The following is a 17254-nucleotide window of genomic DNA, read 5'->3' on the forward strand; positions in this document are numbered from 1 at the left end:
AGTTTACCTAAGTACCCACAGAAAGTTGCAGAGAACATAGATCTACGATTTAAACACGCAATGACCTACAAAAAAAAAAGTGTTGTGCCTGTGTTGGAAGGTTTTACATTTTTATGTTGCATCCATAGAAGCAAATCTGATCAATTTAAGGTTACTCAAAGGAATTCATGTGCAGCTCCCCAGAGTGTATATATTGTAAAATTACCCTTTGCAGCAATTGCAACTAAAAGGAATTGTTTAATTGATTTTTTTTAATTATTATTATTATTTGTCTCAGGTCAGCATGATGCTGCCACCACAATGTGTTACCATGGGGACGGTGGCTTCAAGGTGATGTTTTTGGCTCACCGTATCTGATCAGTTTTAATCAGATCCGAATCTGATTTGAACTAATCTGTGTTGCGGCTGTGCCGAAGGATCCTCATTTCCTCTAACAACTCATTCTGTCTGTTTTATAACAGCGGTCGTAAAACAGACACAAGAATCTGTCTTGCGAACTCGACAGGGTTGTAAAATGAGTAACAGTTTAGCTCCAAGATTTAAAAAAAAAAAAAAAAAACATAACCTGGGATCTTTCCAATATAAGTTCCAGTTAAAAACAACTTTACAGCTCTCGGTGAAATCAAAATTTTCCCCCCCCTCCTCCCTTGTTGACTCACCGGCGTATAACCTCACGCTATCAAAGGTTACCAAAGGTGTTTTACGTTATCTCTTTGCAGAAAAGCAAAACAAATCCCCACAGTTTTTGAGGGTTGAAATCGATTGCTCAGATTTAACATTTATTTGCAGATGGCTCCTCGTTTAAACTTGCCTTTACGTTACATACCTCGGTGTTGCAAGCTGTGTTTGAAATGGGAGCGCTGTTCCTCCCCGTGAATGAGGAAGGTGAGAGACTTGCACCGGTTTGTCCCTCTGAGATCATGTAGCTGAGGTGGATCTGTTAATGATTTTGAGAATCAGTGGTCAGCGTGTGTTTTGTTTCCTGGAATGAGAGCACGCTAATTAACACCTGGGGAATGGTGTAGAACAGAAGGGGCACTCTGTCTTCACAGAATCACTTTATTGACTACTTCCTCCAACAGTTTTTGGCTTAGTGGCACAATTGCAATGGATTCAGTGAAGAAAAGCAAAGGACATGACAACCTGGCATTTGACGTGAGTACAATTACTACTTCATGTAAAACCCGAGAGGTTTATATATATATATATATATATATATAGATGTATATATATATATATATAGATATATAAATATATATATATATATATATATATATATATATATATATATATATATATATATATATATATATATATATATATATATATTTATATTGTTTTTCATATGTATGTTTGTGAGCATATCTTTACAAAGATGAAGATTTATATTTCCATAGATGTTATATTTACCTCTTCAAGGAAACTTTAGTGATGCAAAAGCTTCATAAATGTATTATGCTCTATGTTCAGAATCTACAAGGATTTATTGATTCAAAAAGTCTACTTTTTAAAGTTTTTGTTTGTTTGGTTTTTTTTACTTGAAAAACAACTTCTTCACTCCTTTAAACATAGTGAAAGAGGCACCTCTGAATTCTGTTGCGCATAATAACGGGAACGTACGTCTACACGCTTTTGTCAGGTCATGGGAACGTAACGTGCTGTCGTGACAAATTTATTTAAACGTGTGCATACGTACGAGTCCCCGAGTAAGCTTTGACGCTTGTTTGCGTAAAAAGAATAACAATAACTGACAGTAATGTAGATTTAGTGCAGAGTCGACAGGTGAGTAATTGTTTAACTTGGTTGAAAGTGATTCCTTGTCATTTCTCAGTCTTCGCAATTTATTCTGCTCGCTCGCTTGTTTGCTTGTTGTTTTTTTGGGGATGTTGCACTACAGTTGCAGGAGCAAAACCACGATCAGCTCGAGACAAAGGCGGATAATCCCAGCTGGAGCAGCTGTGTGGCAGAGGAGAACAGAAACAAACCAACCTACTGTGTGACTGATGTCCCTCCTTGGTACCTTTGCATTTTCTTGGCTGTTCAGGTGGGGCACCGCAGACAACCAATCTCACTGTATATTTATAAAATCTGATCAGTTATAACTTAAATAGGTAAAATAAATTTTTCCTACAACAAACACTTGGAACGTGTAACAGTTCGCAAAGAAGTGGAAAGGAATTTACCCCTAATACTTGCTAGTGTCTCCTCATCATTAAGTAAAATAAATAACAAGTCCACTTTTAAGCTACACACTATATATTGTCTAACTAAACGAGCTGTATTTTTTTTTCTCTATCAGAATCAAACTAATTAAATCCCTAAAACGTATCAACAGTCTGACGTCCAGTGGAAGATTTATTTTGAGGGTTCAGTTTCAAGATTTAAGACATTAAGAATATTTAGGACAGCAGTAAAGGGCAGAGGATGATGACAAATAAAACTGCTTTATGCAGCAGAATTCATTACCCTGATGCATATTTGTGGTTTTACAGTGTTTTTAAAAGGAGATGGAGTTGCACTACAAAACACGAGGAGTGTCGCGAGTGCTCTGTACTGTGCTAATGACAGTGAACTTTATTTACCCCCCGCCCCGTGCCACCTCTTTTATTGTTTTTTACATGCCATCTAAAAGATGTGCGTTTCCTTTTGAATGTTGGTTTCCCAGCAACTTATTATTTATCATAAACTATCCCGATGTTTTGTTGTTTCACTTGTTGCTGTTCTGTAAATATTTTTCCGTGAAAACAACTCGTTACTCATATCTTCACTTGCATTTGCAGCTAAACAATCGACTCGACTTTTATCATGTTGGGGTTGACTAGAAAATATCTTAAATCGCTCAATCTGCTGAGTCAGCAGAGCTTCCTGCGCATCGGGCGGAGGAGAAGCAGGTGGTTTCGTTGAATTCAGCCTCCAGGTCAGTTATTCATCGCAATCTACTTGTAGATTACATACTCAGGTGTTTAGAAAAAAAAAAAGTCAGACCTTGTGCAACAAACTTTTCCCCGCTGCTCACGAAGAATGATCTGTTTATTGCTTTTAATTCTCCATAATAGACTTAGTAAAAGCTGTGTGTGTGTGTGTGGGTGTGTGTGTGGGGGTCAATATTTGCCGTGAAAATAGCTATACGTCACTATGACGTCACCGCGACTAGTCGACATCGACTCGACTATTATCATGATGTAGTCGACCTTAAAAAATATGTAGTCGTTCAACCCCTAGTGTTGACCCTCTTTTTAATAAACTAAATTCAAATTTTCCTAAATGAATAAAATCCATAGATTCAAGTTCGAAATGACACCTTGTTCTTTTGTAGTGTTGTGACCTACTTGACTTTTACTGCGGACTGCATTGCTTTTCATTTGTGTTTGTTTTCTTCGTCAAACTCGGAGACTTCCTATCCTGCAGGGAGGCACGTTTGCCTTGGTGACTCCAGCCATGGCCGTGTTATCTATGCCAGAGTGGAAGTGCCCGGCGTGGACGCAGAATGCCAGTTTGGTCAACACCTCCTCCCCTGCTTTTATCGAAGAGTGGCAGGGCCGCATGAGAACAGTGAGCCAACGGCAACAATTTCATTCTCTAACACAGAAACGCCGTCTGCGTAGCTGGCAATTTAGAATACAGTACTTTTTGAAAATTATTCACAAGCCATTTTGTCACGTTAAGACCACTAAAAATGTTACTGTTTTTATCAGGAGTTTGTCTAACGGACCAACACGTAATAGTGAAGTGGTGGTTTTACCCCTCGTTCTTTGCAAAACAAGTCAAGTCGGATTGGATAGAGCGTGTCTGAGGAGTGATTTCCAAGTCTAGTCACAGATTCTCTCGGTAACATATTTTGACGCAACCGACTCGGTTGCAGGTGGATTTTATTTACTTAGCAGGGGATTACATGCATGTGCACACCACACTTTTCAGAATTGCACAGCCAAACTATCTGAAAATCACTCCTTTCCTCCACCTCCACAATGATGTGCTACCCTGTGTCGGTCTGTCATATACAATCTAAATGAAATATGATTACTTTTGTGGGTTTAAAGTGACAACATTTGAAAACAAAGCAAGAAAGACGAGGACTCTTTGGTGGCATTGAATACGTTGCCCGTTCTGGGGAACTATAACAAGTCGTGGCCATTATTAAGAGTGAAACATCAGCACTCATGCTTCTGGTTCTTGTGTTTCTGTCCACAGCTGCAGGGCTCTATCATGGTGGCCTCTATCCTCCAGATTCTTGTTGGTTTCTCTGGCCTCATCGGGTTCCTCATGCGCTTCATTGGGCCCTTAACCATTGCCCCCACTGTGTCTCTGATAGGCCTGGCTCTGTTTGACTCGGCTGGAGTGAAAGCTGGCAGCCACTGGGGCATTTCTGCTTTGTAAGTAGCTCCTCGGAAAGAACACCGATAAGCTCCGGCTTTAATTCAAGAGCTCGGATTTTAAAAACAGAATATGACATCTCTCTTCAAGATGTGTGTTTACTACTTAGAGCAGCATCTGCTTGTCTCGGGACTGGTTTTTAGTTTGAATGTTACTCTGTTCCTTTGTCGTACTCACAGGACGACGGGGCTGATCATTGTGTTCTCTCAGTACCTCCGTCTCATACCGATTCCCGTTCCCTCGTGCTGCCAAACCAAGAAAAGGAAAACCTCAAAGTTTTACATCTTCCAAACCATGCCCGTATGATGTCTTCTGCTGTGGTTTGCGTGTCGTTTGAGGCTAAAATGTCGACATCAGAGCTCTAATCCAGACTAATTTTTGATGTCAATTAGATTCTGCTGGGCATCGCCATCTCGTGGTTAGTCTGTTATCTCCTCACCATATCTGATGTCCTGCCGTCTGATTCTGCTCACTACGGTTACCTGGCCCGCACCGATGTGAAGGGAAATGTGGTGAGCAAGGCTTCTTGGTTCACACTGCCATACCCCGGTGCGTAGGTTTACTAAAAAAAAGCAAAACAAAACACACGCGGTTTGATTGGTCGGCTGATTTAAAAGACCAACTCAGTGATCAGCAGTTTGACTTGTCGTTCAGGCAGGTGGGGGGTTCCAACTGTGAACCTGGCAGCTGTGGTTGGGATCCTGGCTGGAATAGTCTGCTCCATGGCATTCTTGTTGGTTTCTCTGGCCATCAGCGGGTTCATCGGGATTGGCTCTTAACCATTGCCCCCACTGTGTCTCTGATAGGCCTGGCTCTGTTTGACTCGGCTGGAGTAAAGCTGGCAGCCACTGGGGCATTCTGCTTTGCAAAACAAAGCTCCTCGGAAAGAAAATAAGCTCGGATGCTTTAATTCAAGAGTAGTTTTAAAACAGAATATGACATCTCTCTTCAAGATGTGTGTTTTACTACTTAGAGCAGCATCTGCTTGTCTCATGATTCTGATAGTTTGAATGTTACTCTGTTCCTTCCCACTCCTGTCACAGGAGGGGCTGATCATTGTGTTCTCTCAGTACCTCCGTCTCATACCGATTCCCGTTCCTCGTGCTAGACAAACCAAGAAAAGGAAAACCTCAAAGTTTTACATCTTCCAAACCATGCCCGTATGATGTCTTCTGCTGTGGTTCTATCGTTGAGGCTAAAATGTCCATCCATCAGAGCTCTAATCCAGATCTAATTTTTGATGTCAATTAGATTCTGCTCATCCATCCATCTCGTGGTTAGTCTGTTATCTCCTCACCATATCTGATGTCCTGCCATCTGATTCTGCTCACTACGGTTACCTGGCCCGCACCGATGTGAAGGGAATCCATCCAAGGCTTCGGTTCACACTGCCATACCCCATCGTATTTACTAGCAAAACAAAACACATCGCATTTGATTGGTCGGCTGATTTAAAAGACCAACTCAGTGATCAGCAGTTTGACTTGTCGTTCAGGCAGGTGGGGGGTTCCAACTGTGAACCTGGCAGCTGTGGTTGGGATCCTGGCTGGAATAGTCTGCTCCATGGCAGAGTCTGTGGCATCCATCCATGCCTGCGCATCCAGGTTGTCCATCCATCCATCTCCTCCTATCCATCCATCCATCAGCACATCGGCAGGATCCATCGGCATCCATCCATCGGCGGGGCCATCCATGCAATGGCATCCATCCATCTTTCATCCATCCATCGGCTCTCGGTATCACCAGGGTAAGTGCAAAAACAAACAAAGACAACAACAACAAAAAAACGCCGATTGGATGCTTTTGCAAAGTAGTTTCAAAATAATCCCCTGATGGCAGGTGGGTAGTCGGACTGTGATTCTCCTGAGTGGATTTCTCATGATTCTGATGGGAGTGGTGGGCAAAATTGGAGCCATCTTCACCACCATTCCCACTCCTGTCATCGGAGGGATGTTTCTGATCATGTTCGGTGTCATATCTGCTGCTGGGATTTCCAATTTGCAGGTGAATAGACAAGTCTGTATCTATCTATCTATATATCTATCTATCTATCTATCTATCTATCTATAATATATATAGATCTATATTATATATCTATATATATCTATCTATCTATCTATATATATATAGATATAGATATTTTGTTGTTGACAAATTTCTCCACTCATGGCAGTTTTTTTTTTTTTTTTCTTTTTTTGTTAATCCTTCGTTTTGGACAGTTTACAGACATGAATTCTTCTCGGAATATCTTTGTGTTTGGGTTCTCAATGTTTTCGGCACTTGTCATCCCAAACTGGATCGCGAAGAATCCCGGCGTTCTGGAGACAGGTACGGTTCATGCGCTGCTGCTGTAACCTTGAATTACGACGCGGCTTGCTGTTTCTGCTTTCAGCAGGGAAACAGCGAGCAGGTTTTTTCCCCCAAAAGCAAGCTGTTATTTCACTGTCATGTCCTCTGTGCGTATGACTCAGGTGTCAAAGAGGTGGACCAAGTTCTGCATGTATTGTTCACCACCCATATGTTTGTAGGAGGGTTCCTCGGCTGCTTCTTAGATAACACGATTCCGGGTAAGCTGCGGTGGAGAGCTGTCGCTGAGTTACAATAACCTTCTTTCTTTCTATGATTTTCAGCACTGACACATTCAATCACAATGAGAGAGCATGCTCTCTCATAATGGAGAAATCGTGTGTTATCTCATTGCTATTGCTTAGCGTAAAAACCCCCCACATATTCTCACATTAAAATAAAATAAAAAATTTTTTATATACTCCCAGAGAATTATGCTGTTTTACTTTAGGAATAACAAGAGAAGTGTTTTTGGGGTTTTTTCCCCACCAAATACATATTCTATTTGTGCAACTCCTCAATATTTACTAATTCAGTTCCTTCTGAAGGCACTTACTTGTGATGGATTTCATTTAGGGGTGTTTAGGGGCATGCCACACATTTCAAATTTTCTTTAGCAAAAGATAAAAAGAAAGAAAGAAATTAAACCCATTTATGACTTTTCTTCATCTTGCTGCTTTATGTCAATGTATCACACACATTCACATAAAAAACACTGAGATTTGAAGTTCAGCATATATATATATGTATGTGTGTGTGTATATATATGTATTTTTTTCAATATTCTGATTCAGATTGCTTGACCAGAATTCATTCCCACCGCACATCGTAAACTTTTAGTGCTACTGAAATCATCGAGGCAAAACTGTAAGCCACTCTGCATAAACATTTATTTCACCTCGTTCAGGGACCAAGCGTGAACGTGGCATTCTCACCTGGAACGCAGGACATCATCCCGAAGACTCCAGTAACGACTTGGCTTCAGAAGCGGTTTACAGTCTCCCGTTTGGGATAACTACGTGCCTTCAAAAGCAGTCCTGGATCCGCTACGTCCCCTTTTGCCCACCGAACGAACCTGAGTCATGGGACGCCATGCCACAGAGCGAGGGGACTGAGCAAATGACAAGAGTTTAAACTTTAAAAAAAAAATAAAAATTAAATTCATGGTTGTAAAATAAAAAAAAAATACATTTTAATTTGAAATAATTTATGTGGTTTCACTTTTCATTGATCATTGATTGTAGTGTATACCTATATATTACAACTATAGCACATTGGATTGACTGTAAATTGCTGTTGATGTCATTCTGAGTAAAATGGTGAAAGGTGTCCTTATTGTGTTTAAGCTAAAATGTCCAGAAACCGTCACAGTGTTTATTTTTGAGGAAATGTTTCGGTTTCACATGGAGCAGATGTGACAGCCTCTGTCAACACTTAAAAAAAAAAAAAAAAAAAGTGAACTACTGATTGATTAAAGTGTTAAAGTGTTGTGCCATTTTTTCATTTTCCTTCAAATAAGTCACGGTGCTGAAACTGAACAGCATAACGGGGTGCTCCTCCATTTCCCCTTGGAAAGGAAATGAAATATATTGAGGATGTATTTATTATCATACATCCGCATCTCCACATACAGACGGCTGCTAAAAAAAAAAAAAAACTAAAGCAGTAGCATCAGCGCTCGAAATGTCATTGTATTTCCTCTGCAAACACAGATAACACATCATCTCCATCTGTACTGTTTGCCTTCTACACTGTCAGCTCTTTGTCTCTACTTTCATTTCCTCTGTCTAAATGAACACCATCTCCCATCTGACAGGCAGATGGGAGATGGTGTAGTGTTTGGACCAGAGGCCATGCTCATCTCCTGAGGGTGTGTTTTGACTATTGGTCAGTGGTTCACTGCCCACTCTATAATGCAATTTCTGGATCATGTGGTACCACCGGGGAACTGCAGATTTATCTGCATACAGTACCTTGCAAAAACAAAAAGCGTTGACATCGCTTGAAGTTGTTCATATTTTATTATCTTGTTAACACAAACTTTCCTTTCTTTTTTTTTACATTTTCATCAGGATCTCACACGATGGATAGCTATGTAATGTCACTTGACGCTACAACTGTGACCAGAACATACAGCAGCGCGCTTTACATCTAAACATGTTCCTATTTAAAAATGGTTCTAGTCCTCAGAGTTTTGATTCATAGGTTCTGAATACAAAAACACCACATATTTCAGATTAAAAAGGAAATAAATGTAAAAAACCAAAATACAATTTTTTTATTACCTCCATTTCACAATTTTACACTATTTTATGATGAGCTATCATCCTAACTAGGGGTTGAACGACTACATATTTTTTAAGGTCGACTACATCAGTGGTCCCCAACCTTTTTATTACAGCGGACCGGCCAAAGCCTTCGTAAGTTTCCGCGGACCGGGGAGTGCGGCATCCGGTGTACTACTTTCAAAATAAAAGCTCCTCCAGACTCAATACATAGAACGGACATATTTTATTAGTTCTTGCGCGGCCCGGTACCAATTGGTCCACGGACCGGTACCGGTCCGCGGCCCGGTGGTTGGGGACCACTGGACTACATCATGATAATAGTCGAGTCGATGTCGACTAGTCGCGGTGACGTCATAGTGACGTAAGCGCAAAAACCCTTCACAACTACTTGGAGGCTTTATTAGCTATTTTCACGGCAAATATTGACCCCCCCCCCCCCCACACACACACACACACACACACTCCCCTTCTCCTGCTTTTACTAAGTCTATTATGGAGAATTAAAAGAGCAATAAACAGATCATTCTTCGTGAGCAGCGGGGAAAAGTTTGTTGCACAAAGTCGGGTCTGACTTTTTTTTTCTAAACACCGGCTGATGCTGATGATCTCTGGATAGTTACTATAGGAGTCAAATTATCACACTGACTACATGGTGCTTTTGGAACATCACAAGCCAAACTTGTTATGAACGGATCCCGTTTGGTTACAGCTGAATTCAACAAAACCACCTGATTCTCCTCCGCCCGATGCGCGGCAGGAAGCTCTGCTGACTCAGCAGATTGAACGATTTAAGATATTTTCTAGTCAACGTCAACATGATAAAAGTCGAGTCGATGTCGAGTTGACTAGTCGTTGTGACGTCATAGCAACGCAAGACGCAAACTTTGGAGTAACGTACAGGCTTTATTACCCGTTTTCACGGAAAAATACGGCATTTACACAGAACAGCAACAAGTGAAACAACAAAACATCGGGATAGTTTATGATAAATAATAAGTTGCTGGGAAACCAACATTCAAAAGGAAACGCACATCTTTTAGATGGCATTACCACAGATCTTTATTTAATCAGCAACATAACATCATAATGTATTAGTTAGATCGTGACAAAGACACTCGCGAGCCGGCTAAGTGACATCCTTAGCGGCGAATGGGGCGAGTTTTAGACGGCTCGTGTTTTGTAGTTGACTGCAGCTGCAACTCCATCTCCTTTTAAAAACACTGTAAAACCACAAATATGCATCCATCTACATATCATTTAAACTAATGTATTAACTTATTTTTCTTGTGTCTTGTGACGTATACTGTGCTGTCAGATCAGCACAGGCTGTCACCACCGGCAATCACATGACTGCGACTAGTCGACATGAAATGTAAAAACTCGCGAGACGTCCTAGAGTCGACTAGTCGACTAATTGGTTCAACCCCTAATATATATATATAATGTCATCTAGTGGTAAAAGTAAAACAAAGTATGCTCTGGACTTAAGACAGAGTACACAAAGACATATTCCTGACATGCCTTGATTAAACTAATTTATCTTTGGTGTAATTCCAGTACCTAAAATTTAACTTTATACCAGGTGAGTCTCTCTCACCTGAGAATAGGCTGATTCTGTATCTTCAAATAATTGGAGAAGATTCATAAATCTGAAACAGGAACAAGTCTAAAAAACTGTCTGTGTGCTACACAAGAGAGAGATTCCTTTGATACATCAAAGAGTGATGTCATCACTGCTGATGTCATTGTTACCAATCGAACTGAACATTCTAATGATGCGTTCACATCAAACTTGTTTTGAGCGTCAGAAAAGTCTGGTTTACATTCAAAGTCTATGTGGAATGTTGGACGCCATAGACTCGCTTGACGTGTCAAACGACCGCTAGACGCTCCAAACGCGCCACATCGGCCTTCGACTTTGAATGTAAACCAGATGCGCCTGATCTTCAAAACGTGTTTGGTGTGAACGCACCACTATATGTCCAGTGTTTTATTATGTCCATCATATTAGGACCAAATCCTAATCCTAATATGATGGACTCATTGCTTTGAGTCAAGGGTAACATTTAGAGGTAGGATTTGTTTAGTTAACATTAGGGTTAGGAATAGGCTAGAATAGGATTATGGTTAGGAAAATGTCTGGGTTAAGCAAAATCCACGCAACTAAATTGAAGGGAAATGAATGCAAAGTTCTAATATGGATCGAAATCTATACAAATCTGAATAGCATTTTGTTTTCTAAATCATTCTATAAATAATGATGATATAATGTTAGGTTGTATTTCTGCCAATTGCATAACTGCAGTACACTAGTAGTCTAATGTGCTGAGACACATTCAACACATTAGAAACCAATCAGAACTAAATGTTTGCCTTTTGGTTCTGATTGGTTTCTAATCAGAATGTGTCTCAGCACATTCAATGCATTAGAAACCAATCAGAACCAAAAGATTCTGCTGCTCTGGACAGCAGCAGAATCTGAGTAATTTTCACAGATTCTCTGTCCCATTCACACCTTAGGGCAATTTAGAGAGATCAATTAATTTTATAGAATTTTTACCTGCTGCAGTTTTTATATATAGGAAAGTTTTAATTGTTTATTTTGGTGTTTTTAACTCTGAAATTGATCTTGTGTTGTTTCCATTGAGTTTTGAGTTAGGAATATTATTTGTTATTTGTATCTGTTAGGGTTGATTTCCTAAATTTGTGTAAAGCATTGAATTGAATTTTTGAATTGAATTGAATTTTTATAATAATATATAATAATAATTATTATTATTATATATAATAATAATATAATGCCCAGTGTTGGCAAAACCTGATAGTTACCTAGGTTAGTACCACCTGGGTGTGGGTTGGCGTAAAGGCCGAGCCTGGCCTAGATTGTCCTTCAGGCCAAGGCCAACATGAACGCCCTCCATGCAACCAGTAGAGGTTGGTCGGATGGACCTCCCTGGTGGATTGGAGGTCCATCTTTTCTCGGACCTCCCAGGTGGATTGGAGGTCTGCCTTTCCTCGCGCCACACTGGTTGATTGAAGGTAAGTCTTTCATTAGACCTCCCTGCTTGATTTGAGGTCTGCCTTTCTTCGCGCCACACTGGTTGATTGAAGGTAAGTTTTTCTTCGGACCTCCCTGCTTGATTTGAGGTCTGCCTTTCCTCGCGCCACACTGGTTGATTGAAGGTAAGTTTTTCTTCGGACCTCCCTGCTTGATTTGAGGTCTGCCTTTCCTCGCGCCACACTGGTTGATTGAAGGTAAGTTTTTCTTCAGACCTCCCTGCTTGATTTGAGGTCTGCCTTTCCTCGCGCCACACTGGTTGATTGAAGGTAAGTTTTTCTTCAGACCTTCCTGCTTGATTTGAGGTCTGCCTTTCCTCGCGCCACACTGGTTGATTGAAGGTAAGTCTTTCTTCAGACCTTCCTGCTTGATTTGAGGTCTGCCTTTTTTTGGTCTCCTGTGTTTGCAGGGAGTCTTCTGTTCGCAGGAGGACCTCTGGTTGGGTGGAAACTCTCAGATGGTTGTTTTCTTCAGAAAGTTTCAATTTCATCTTCAGGTCTGCAACCTGACCCTGCAAAGATTTCACTATTTCCTCCTGATCTTTGAATTTGGCAGCTTGCTCAGCGTGACTTTTGAGCTGGTCCTCATATTTAAGTCGCACTTTGTATCCTTCAATCATCACTTCTATCAGACCTTTATGGCGGGAGGCATATTTTTCAGCCTCCATCTTGAAGTATTCCAGCTGTTCAAGAATACTCTTGCCGTCTGTTACTTTGGAAGAAGAAGAAACCTTTAATCTATCTTCACATTTAACTCGCAGGTGACGTTCTTTTTCCAACATTTTTTCCAGTTTTTTAATCTCCTCCTGCTGTGATTTCACTTCAGCCTGACATGCCATCCTTTGGTCTCTTTCGTCATGCAGTTCTTTTGTAAGATTATCTACCTGCTTTGTGAGTTTGATAGAAGTCCATGAAGGGAGTCGACTGCCCCTTCATTGAGTAGAAGTTCAATTTTATAAGACAACTGATTGCAAAAGGACAGAGCAGGTGTGTGGAGTTTTCAACCCCTAATTTCCTCCACGTCTCTGCTCAGAAAAAATACATTTTAAAAAGTGAGATGAAAAGAATTACAGGTGATGGAGTTTTGTTTTTATTTTTATTGTTAATCATTTCATGACAGGTCACAATATATCTGTTGTAGCTCTACGTCTGATTACCCCATGGGTGTAATTTCATAATAATACACTATTTTCATTTGTCGTCTTTTCAGTGCAGAAAACACTGGCTACCGTTCAGAAACAGTGGTAAAAACACATTTCACTGCTGATAACTCCAGACTCCACATTTAAAATTAAACTGGTCACCACTACGCTCCTTTATCTGTGGCACTCTAACACTAAAGCAGAATGCTGAAAGTTGGCACAAACAGCTCCTTGGTGAGTTTGAGTGAGTAAATCACAGAGGCAGCTCTGAAATGCATATGAACAGGAACGCAGCAGATTTTGAAATGGGCTTTTTGAATACTGGGCTGTGTAGCCGCCCACACGCTCCCACATAAATCCACACCAACAGGACAGGCTATCAAACAGAGAGGATGGCATGTTTTACACAAGCAGAACATTTCAATTACGTACTCAAATATAGTAAAGAAAAAAAATTATAACAAAAAGGACAAAACGATGCACAATGACCAACACCTACACAGAAATGAACATTAAGATTCAACAGTCGCCATAGCACAGCCATGCCAATCAGTCTGCAGGTCTGACCAGAGTCTGCTCTGAATGTATCTGAACAATCAATCTGCAAGAAGTCCTTCAGCTGAGACAGGAAACGTAGACCTCGAGGTCTGCATTTAGAGAGGGAATCTTTAAAACCTCTTAGAAACTACATGCATCACACAGAGCAGAATCTGCAAACAAGAAGCCACCAGAACCACGAGCGCAAACGATGCTGAAGTTATTGGAAGAAGGAAGTGCGGCCTCTAGTGTTTCCCTTAAAAATGTATGTAAAACTTTGTTGATAATCCTATAATGTCGGAAAAACATTTTTGAAATGGCAATGTTTAAACAACAAACGCAATAAAAATCAGTAAGTTTGTTCATGCACTAATTTATTATCAAACATACAGTGCCACAGATGAGCATATTCAAGGTTGAATTTTGTTTCGACTCTCCTCGATTCTTGAGGCCTTTTGCAACCCAAACACTCAAATCTGAATTGCCGATTATCTGCTGACTCCTTGCATTTTACTAGTGTCATGCAAAAATTTTCACAGCCTTAATTGTTTTTTGTGTTTTGCCATGCTACAATATAATCCTTAATACTGTAGCTCAAGCTCAGTCAGAATGGATCTAGATCAGGGATGTCAAACTCCAGTCCTCAAGGGTCGCTGTCCTGCAGTTTTTAGATGTACTACAGGTGCAAAACACTGGAATGAAATGGCTTAATCACCTCCTCCTTGTGTAGATCAGTTCTCCAGAACCTTAATGACCTAATTATTCTATTCAGGTGTGGTGCATCAGAGGCACATCTTATCTCCATCAACTCTGGCCAGAGTACCTAGCCATGCTGAAGAAAATGATTCCTACAGCATGCTACTTCCACCACCATGCTTCACTGTGGGGATGGAGGGTTCAGCTCTAGACATACTTTCCATGACCTTGAGCTGCTTGGAACTTGCAGAGACCTTGACCATGAAAAGTTTGGGCTTGTAACCCGTAAATTGAAAATGGTCAACTGAAAATAAAAACACCAAGCTAAAAAAAGAATATGTATCTTTTTACTCGCTACTGTATCTTTGAAATTCCACAGACATGCACATCACAAATCCCATGAAAACCATCATACATTCTCTACTTAGTACCTGATTACAGCAGAGGATGTTTCTTCTCTTTGCTGAATGAAGCACAACTCAAAGAACGATGTATCTGACAAAAGCAGATGGACTCCTGCGACCACAAACTTTATACAAAATGTCTTCATTCATCTGAAACCAGTCTCATACCATGTATTTTATGGTTGTAATGTGTCCAGATGTGACCAAATGCAAGGAGCGAGAATCATTTCATAACGGGCTTCACATCTCAGTGAGAACATTTTACAGTATAAAATCGTACCTGCTGATGTTCTGGAAACAGGATCCTCAGCAAGGTTTTACATAATACTCGGGCTATTTTGCATTTCAAATGAAAGAGATGCAGAAAGTGAGTCCAGACAGCTTTAATTTATTACATCACAAATGGTCTTTCTGCCTGAAACAGGAACTGATTTTATTTTCTCTTTCAGCATCCACATTCTATTCACTCCCTTTCTGGCTTCGAAGCCCTGAGCAAGACCAGTGTTGGACAGGCAAAAACAACAACAAATACCAGTCGTATCTGTTTGGCATAAAAGGCAGAGTGTTGAATCGTCCGCTGGGACCACATTGCACTCTAATGACCCACACAACTCTAAATAATCTCTGCAAACAGAAACCAGGGCATGAAAGTAATCATATCCCATCTTATTTATGATCTGTGTAAATGCTGATGTGGCAGATTTGTATTTGAAAACTCCCTATCTGCTTGGAGAAGCACTCTACTGGCCTCATAAAACTTTCAAGTGTTGTGAGCTGGCATTTTATTATTCATGCACTTTTGTTCCTGTTTTTCATTTACAGGTCACAGAAGACCAAATGTGTTGTAGCATTAATATGAAGAAAAGGTCTTAGGTAAACGTTTAACCCTGGCGCATCTATCATTGTGGAATTTAAAGCTGATATTTGGGACTCTTGTGATGTTGCAGTTTGCAGGTGAAACTCTCCACTGTTGCAGAAATTTACTCCTGTTGTCCACAAGAGGTCATAAGGGATCTTTCAGTCCCAGTGATATTATGTCTCCAGCTTAAACATTCAAAATGCCATGAGTTGCATTTTGAATTATTATGGGTTTTGACTTGGCCATAATAACACGTGAAAATACTTCGATCCAAGCTACTTGGTTAGCTTTGACTTCATATTTGAGTAACTTTTCTCCCCCTGTCTCAAGTGTTTTAACAGGCTGTTTTTCCGCCGTAGATAGTATTTTGTGTACAAGCCAAGAAGTTCAGTTTGGGTCTCTGCTAACTAACATAGTTTGTTTTATGTTCCTCTGCATGGCCCGTTGAATGAAACTTCTATGACTTTGTTTCAATTGCATTAACATTAATAATTTTTGCAAGATATTGTGTTGGCGAAAAAAACCCTTATATTTCAGATATTGACTGAAAGTGTAAGCAAATTTAAGCTCTGGCAGAGGGATTATTTTACATTTATGCTGCAGTGTGTTGTATGGCGTGTAAACTTCGTCTAAACACTAGGGGGTGCTCCAGACCAAACCATGATTTTAATTTGCCCGTCTTGCAAATATCAACAGTTTTTGTGCTGTCATAGCAAAAAAGAAAAAACAAACAAACAAACAAAAAACACTAATAACAGCTATCGTTTGCATCAAAGACACAAAATTTTTTTATAATTAATGAAAATTCCTAGCTGTATTCATAGATTTTACAAACTCCGCACTCTAGGCAGGGCTGCAAAAATATTGACGCTTTTTTCACAATTTAGTCATTTTCACTTAGGGGTGTACTCACTTTAGTTGCCAGCGGGTTTTACATTAACGACCGTGTGTTGAGTTGTGTTAAGAGGTTAACAGATTTACTCTGTCAAACACTGGCTTACTTTGTATTAAAGTATATATCTTCAGTGTCATGTGGAAATACGTATAGCCTAAAAAATTTACAAAAATGTGACGGGAGTGCCCACTTTTGTGAAATACTGTATGACGATAAAGAAGGGGGTGGGGTTGGGGGGAATCCAAGAACTAAATCCTGAATAAGTGTTTAAGCCACCAGCTGACTTTTTTTTTCTTTCAGCTGACCAGATGTAATTACACATGCCTTTTATTTCTAAAATTTTTTCCAAAGCATTATAAACGTTTAAGTCCTATAAAGGTTTATGGTTTATAGGACTATCTCTATCTAGTTTGAGTCTTACTGGACTTAACAAGGAAGAGTGACATATTCAGACAATTTTGTTCAATATGCCATCAGAAGTACACGCCTAAATACTATTACGCCTGCTATTAACGGAACGCTTTAGGGGAAAATGCAATATTCTTGGTTGGGAAAAATGTCCATCCTTTATAACAAGAAAGTATGTTTTTCTGTGTTACCACTACCCTGTTTGAGATGCATACATATATTCTAACTGTTTAAATACCTCTTGGTAT

The 17254-nt window shown here is 40.0% G+C and overlaps 1 pseudogene; it reads left to right on the top strand.

The window, feature by feature from the left end:
- Window positions 1-988: 988 nt before the first annotated feature.
- LOC122825014 lies at window positions 989-8241 on the top strand (annotated as a pseudogene).
- Window positions 8242-17254: the final 9013 nt, after the last annotated feature.

Source organism: Gambusia affinis, linkage group LG22 (assembly GCF_019740435.1).
Source record: "Gambusia affinis linkage group LG22, SWU_Gaff_1.0, whole genome shotgun sequence".
In the NCBI taxonomy this organism is placed as follows: Eukaryota; Metazoa; Chordata; class Actinopteri; order Cyprinodontiformes; family Poeciliidae; genus Gambusia; species Gambusia affinis.